This window comes from Cicer arietinum, chromosome 6, assembly GCF_000331145.2.
Source record: "Cicer arietinum cultivar CDC Frontier isolate Library 1 chromosome 6, Cicar.CDCFrontier_v2.0, whole genome shotgun sequence".
NCBI lineage: Eukaryota > Viridiplantae > Streptophyta > Magnoliopsida > Fabales > Fabaceae > Cicer > Cicer arietinum.
The window spans coordinates 51,487,997-51,495,658 of NC_021165.2; the positions used below are offsets into that span (position 1 = coordinate 51,487,997).

At 25.8% G+C, this 7,662-nt stretch overlaps 1 non-coding gene across 1 annotated transcript; it reads left to right on the forward strand.

Annotated features, from left to right (window-relative positions):
- Window positions 1-4,699: 4,699 nt before the first annotated feature.
- TRNAL-UAA (transfer RNA leucine (anticodon UAA)) lies at window positions 4,700-4,782 on the forward strand. Its single transcript has one exon. It is a non-coding gene; the product is annotated as a tRNA-Leu (tRNA).
- The last annotated feature ends 2,880 nt before the right edge of the window (window positions 4,783-7,662 follow it).

Consider the following 7,662-nt stretch of genomic DNA (forward strand, 5'->3'; position numbering starts at 1 on the left):
TATATTTTATATGGAAAATGATACATCTTACGAAGATTACTTTTAACGAGAAACTCGAGCGACTTAGGTTTGACGTGATAAATTTTTTTGAATGGTTCTCACTCTTTTTTTTTTCCTTATCTTTTCCTTTCTGGTTAAAAAAAAAAATCAATTTGTTATCTACACCCTCAATTGCTAGTTACACCTCTTACCCTTTAATAAAATAGATCAAATTTTCCTTACCGTTTCTTCTTTTTATTAAAGTTAAAACTCGCTCGATTTAAATGAACCTAATACATTGAATAAATAAAAAATCAAATATATGTTTAACCTTAAAATATAGTGCATGTGAGATTACAAAATTAATTGCATGTTGGAAGAAAACTTATAATGGTAAAATACATATTATTCACATTTTTGTGAATTTAAGCTCTTAAAGATGTTCCTAAGTGTCTAACCTTTTTAACAAGAAATGGGTCTTCAAGATGTTGTTAATACAAGAATAGGAGGGTGGGGTTAAAAGGAATTAGTGGAGGTGAGAAAAGAAGAGTGAGCATTTGCATTGAGATTTTAACAAGACCAAGACTTCTCTTCCTTGATGAACCAACTAGTGGATTGGATAGTGCAGGTTCTTACTATGTCATGAGAAGAATTGCTACCCTTTATCAAAAAGATGGCATTCAAAGGACAATTGTAGCTTCAATCCATCAACCTAGTTATGAAATTTTTCAACTTTTTCACAATCTTTGTCTTTTGTCTTCAGGTAGAATTGTTTATTTTGGGCCTGCATCATGGGCCAGTGAGGTAATGGACTAGTCCATTTTTAAGTTCATCTTTTTCAATTTTAAAAGACATTGAGTTTGGTTTAACTGAGAATAAAACAATGCCCACAGAAGAAGCAATTAAAGTCCTAATGAGTTCATAGAAATCATCTTAATTAGCGACGTATAGAGTCAAATTAAATAACAATATATGCACTCCAAAAATAATAATTAAAATTAATATAAAATTTAATAATTACATAATAAAATTAAATGAAAAAAATACATCTTATTAACTATTAATAATGGAAAAAATGCAGATCTTACACCTAGTTATGCTGATATTGTTTGGACTTTAAAATGTAGAGACTTAAAAAAATCGTCAAAATAATATTCGCATTAAAACTAAAATGAATGTTAAAGAAAAAGAATCAAGAAATTATGGGTTATATTACGTGAAAACATTATTACTATTTTATTTTAAATTATTTTCTTATGTATTTTTAATAATTTTAATGAATTAATATTATTTTTAATTTATATTTTATTTTATTTATTACATTTTTATAAATAAAAATAGAACAAAAAAATTGTAGTAGATAATGAAATCACCCTTTCAAAAGGCGATCTTCTTAAATTCAAGAAGAAAAAAAAATGAACACAAGGTGGCCATTCTAATAGCAGGTGTCCTTTAGGATTGGATTTTCAATTGATGACCTTCCATTAATTACAAAAATAGGGTAGATTGACATTTAAATTTCAAGATTATATTGGTGTTTTATTTTTAGATATGGGTTATTTTTAAAAAAAAAAAACTAATATTGATTCAGGAAGTTTTTATTTGTTTCAGCTTTTTAGAACACTCAAATTTTGCAGAAAAAATCATTACGATAAAAAAATATTTTTAAAAGTATTTGAGAAAAAAAATTGATTCTAACAAGTGTTTTAAATGAAAGAAAATACTTCCTCTTTTCCATTTAAAATTTTCATATTTTGAATATTAATTTATTCCAAATTATTTGTCAATAATAAGTATTTATATGAATACTAACATTTCATATAATAATCAGTCATTTTATCCAACTCCTTCAACGAGAATAATTTAGTCAAAAATATATATTATTTTATCATGAAATAAAGATTATAAATTCAATGTTTTCTTTAAAATATAGGTATTACTTTATGACAAAATACATCTCGCAGTTTTTTTTGTTACATGAAAATTACAGATTAGTCATTTATGTTAAAATCATAAAACTTTCAATTAATTTTAAAAAATAATTAAACAAGAGATAACTTGTATGAGATACATATTATGGTTCTTGAAATTAAACACAAAATTTTCTTAATATTAATCATAAAATCACATAAAAATTTATATGTTATTCTTTATATATTTGATAACAAAAGTCATAATAAAATTTTAAAAATTTTTACGTACAAATGATTGAAACGATGTTAGGACTAAAAATAGTTTCAAATTGTAGCGTTTAAAACCATAAAGAATTAACTTGTTACAAAAGAAAATTAAATTATCAATATGATATTTTCGTGTATCTTAAAAGATTACGGGATTTATTTTGTCTACGTTAAATGACTGATAAAATGAAAATAAGAGTAAATTTAATGATAATACTAAATAAACATAATTCTTTTAAAAAACATTGAATAAATATAAATTAACTTCTACCTCATATACAAAATTCTAAAAAAAATTATCCCTAAAGTTTTTTTAATCAAAACAGAGGATTTCTTATGTACTAATAATTTCTCATTTGTTAATTACTTTTGATCATTTTAGAGGTTCACTTCTTGCATTTGTGTCTTCCTTCCTAACTTTCATGATCATTGGAGGATTCCATTCCTTTGTAAAAGACATGAAGGTAAATAAATTCACTCAACTTTCTTTTCTTTTAATTTATCTAAAAATATACATAATCATTAAATTATTTTTTTTTCATATATTATTTTCTTGACATTATTGATCAAGTATTTGAACGTGAAAAAGACTAAATGGACATTAAGGTGTTACTCCATTTGTCATTGGAAACACATTTTCAGCTATACCATGCATACACATGCATGCCTAGTTTCATTAATATTACCTTTCTAGTCTTCAAAAAGGATACCAACAATTTTTTTTTTTTTGGTGTTTTATTTTGTTTTTTATTATTAGTGAAGAGTCTTATGATGATAGTTGCTAGCATTGTTCCAAATTGTCCTAGGCCATTTGGAGATACCCTATGCATTTTATTACATTTCATAGGTATGCTTACCAAGGTTTGTTCAAGAATGAATTTGATGGGCTAAGATTTGCTAGAATTAATGGAATTGGGGGTGCATCAAGTAATAATGATAAGTACATTAGTGGTGAAGAAATACTAAGATACAAATGGCAAGTGGATATGGATTACTCAAAGTGGGTTAGATCTTGAAATATTGTTGGTGATGATCTTTTTTATCGTGTTTTGTTTTTGGTTATCATCAAAAATTAGTGAGAGGTTGAGGCATGTTGTTGTATCATTCATGTCATTATATAACAAGTGAACATGAAATTGGTAGAATAGAATCACGTAAGAGTAGAAGGTTAAGTTGATTACTTGATCGTGTAATGTTAGCTAATGAACTTTTCTTCAAAAGAAAAATGCAAATGCAGGTGGCTAAAGATATATATCATTCCCGATCCTGAGTTTCTTGCCAAGTGCTTTGAACATGCATAACTTGAAATGAAGGGACATTTGGAGAAATTGTATTTGTTGGATGTGGAAACAAGTATTAAAATTGCAATCAGTCTTATTTGAGATAAATAAAACGTCATAAATGGACTGATTTGTGATCCATCCATCTCTTTCCTACCATTTACCATTGATACTTTCTAGATTACTGTTACATGTTGCCTGCATAATTTGGTTTTATTTCAAAAAAATCATTTGAAGGTAAATGCTTATATGGCAACTTTTTTAAGGAAAATATATAGAAAATAAATTTTTTGTGGTAAGCACAATAATTCTTTTTTAAATGCATTATATGTTTGGTTTTGTTGCCGCAAAAATTAATTATGAAAGAATTGATTTTGAAAAAATGATTTTAGTTTAAAGTGATTAATGTTCGGATACATTTACGTAACAATCAGTTAATAATAAATTTAAGTGTAAAAATTAGGCTTGGACTCAAACACTACAAATTACAATTTCTAATTATAATTAATTATAGAGACAAAATCAATTCTATTTCATTATAGTTAAATATGTCAACAAAAAGATATCTCTTTCTTTTCATCCAATAAAATGATGATTTATGGTAATTTTTTGGATCTAGAATTACATCTCCAAGTTATTTTACTCTCTTATTTTATTTAAATAAATCATTTTTGACACATATTTAGTTTTCCCTTCATGTTTTATCTATCATTTTATTGTCTGAGTGCGACGTTGATTTATTTATCACCGTGATGTGGCGTTTTTTGTTTTTCTGTTTAGATGCAATGATAACAAAGACAAATGATTGTTTTGTCAGTACTATTTTTGAGCAACGAGTTTATGGAGGCTATCATCAAATTCAACAACATCGTTCAAACCATACAAATGATTTGTCAATACATAGTTAAATTGGTCATGTTATAGATTACATATGATCAATATGTGCGAATATCAACAAAAAAAAAAATATTCAAAGATAGATACATTAAAAAATGTGGTCGTATTATTATTGACCATTAGTGGGTGAAAGACATTAATTTAATTGTTAGGATTAAAAATTTGCCTAAGATATTTTTCACTTTCTTCTCTCTCTCATTCTATATCAACCAATGCTCGCTTAATAATAATATTTTATGTTCCAGTAGAACTAACACTCACCCAAGAAGTAGTTCCGATCCAGCTCTGTTAGTTTAAAACCAAATAATTCTTTAGTCATTAATCACTAGTATTATAAGATTAAGTGAAACAATAGTCCAAAAAGCAGGTTTGCCCGAGTGGTTAAGGGGGAAGACTTAAGATCTTCTGCACATAAGTGCGCGTGGGTTCGAACCCCACAGCCTGCAAATTCAGAAGTTTTTATTTTTAATTGAATTAAATTTTAATAGAATCATCAAATTATTTTTCTAATTTTTTTATGGTCTAGAATATAAAAATCATTTACATATACAAAGTATGTGAATTAGTGATTTTTAATAAAAAATAAAAAATATAGAATAGGAGAAGAACAACTTCATATACTTGTCCAATTTCCGATGTCTAATTGTTTAATCTTATTTCTTCCTTATTAACATAAATAAAAAATTAATTCTTCTAAAGAATAGTATATAAACATAAGATTGTAGACAATAATCAAAACCAAAAATTAATCCAATCCAAACTAAAATAAATTAGATCGAAACAAATCAATTTTTTTAATCAAATTTATTGGTTAAATAACAAAAACAAAATAATTGCTTCAGATGTTTTTACTCTAAAAATCTATCCTATTCAACTGCGAAGTCTCCTACAGCCCTCTCCATAAGTCTTTTTTTAGGTAGAAATCCGATAAGTCTCTTTGATCTGGCAGATGGTAAATCACTATTTTAGTTTTCAAAATATAGACGTTGGTATTTTGGTTTCAGACTCAATAAAAAATATAAATTAATTTTAGAATTATTAAAATATCAATTAGTTTAACTCTGACATTATATTTTGACAGTAAATGTATATTTCAGGTACTTGTATGATAGTAAAGTGTATCTTTTGATGACTATTTTGATAATTCGATGACTAATTTAGATTTTTTTTTTTCTAAATCAGATATCAAAATGACAAAACCTTATAATTTTCGAGACTAAAATAGTGGTTAATCCCTTTAAAAAATAATAAATCATCAATTTGTTACCTAAATTATTAATCTCAAACTTGGTTCATAAACTATCAAAATATATAATAAGTATTCTTTAAACTATTTTAAATTCATTAAATCGGTCAAGGAATTATCGTTCACTAAACTGAGGAATTAAATTGAAGAATTAATAATAATTTAAATAGGTTAAATAGCACATGCGGTTTCTTAACTTAATTTCAGTTAATATTTTAGTTATTTATCTTTTTTTTTTCTTCGATTTGGTCCTTTATTTTAATTTTAAATGATAATTTGATCTTTAATGTTTTAAGATATCAACAATGTTATCCTTTTTCTTTTTTTTACAAAAATTCATCAAAATTTTCAAACAAAACCCATAAAATTAATTATCATGTTCAATATAATGTAAATTTCATCACATTGATAACTTAAATCTTTAAATAAACTCATTTTTTCATTCTTTATTTGATGAATTTGATGTTGTTGGAGATGAAAATATGAGTTTATTTGAATATATATTTGATATATGTATTTGATGAAATTTGCATTATATTGAAGATGATAGTTAATTTTATGAATTTTGTTTGAAAATTTTGATGAATTTTTAAAATTTTTGTAAACTCATATTTTATGAATTTTTTTTAACAAAAAGTGATTTTAAGCGTAAAAGAAAGTTGAAGACCCTAACGGTCATAAAACATTTGTCACTTGGAAAGGACATCTCAAAGCCTCTATAAAAGGTAGTATGCTCTTCATCATCAACACACAATAACATTGCATAAAAAGAACTAGTATCTTAAAGCTATCAAGGGAAATTTTCATCTTCTCTTTATACTTTTCTATAATCTTACACTAGATATTTGAAATATCTTTTTAGAAAGTGTTTAAGAAAAGAGAAATATCATACTCATATCACTTTGTAATTTCCACGTGAGTTATACTTTGAAATAGTTGGAACTTGTAAGAAACAAGGTTGTAAGCTTGGTGATGCTAAAGAATACACAAATTGTAATCAACCTCTGTGAGAGGTTAATCAGTTTGATCATTAGTAAATACTCACAAGTGTGTGAGGACTTGACTTAGCCTTCATTGGGTGAGCTAGTATAAAAGTTGTGTGTGTCTTTCCTTATATTTTCTCTTTCTTTTACTCAGCTTAAATTTAAAGATTTAAATTTCTATCATCGGATTTGCATCCTCTTAGAGAGGATAGTTATTTAAAACACGTGAGAATTTTTTTTAAACAGCAATATCTCTATTCAACTCACCTTCTAGTGATATTTTAGCTACAACGTGTTCAAGTATTATGGTTTAGTTGTACAAAATTGAACATATTATATTGATAGTTATATGAATTGGTTTTACACGATCTATCATCATCCTTACATTATACAGCAAAAACCATTAGCTTAATGTGCATTAATTGCATAACCAAAAGAATCATATACTACCTTTGCTTCTTATATATAAGAAGAAAAAATAAAAAATAATCAATACCATTATAATCATTAAATATTTTACTATTTATAGTTTATTCTAAGTATAACTATATTAAATGTTATTGAAAAATGCGTAATCCATTTATATGGAATATATCTATTTTTATTGAATATTAAATTAAGAGTAATAAAATAAAATAAATAATTAATATATATTAAAATGTGTTATTTTTTCTTATAATATGGACTAAAAAAATTCTCCAAACATTTTTTGACATAATGGACAGAGGGAGTATCTCAGTAAATCCATTACATATTATATTTTTTTAGGAGAACACATTAGAGATTATAGAGACGCTTATGGATTTTAAATTTAAAAGTCCATTCCCGCACCTTTTTCGGAGTTTGAATTTGAATTTAAATTTGAATGTCTCTGAGAAGGAGGCAAAACCGCCACCTTTGCCACCTGGAATTTTAATACTGTGGCACCCTCCGCAACAACACGACCATGGTGACTCTTCTAATTCTAATTTCACAAAAATAGTCGTTGATCCATTGCTTGTTTGTTTCTTTCGTCCACATCAGTCATTGTTTATTTTATATTTTATACCAGTCATGTATATTAAAGAAATAGTTAAACATATTTTGGTTGACCAAAG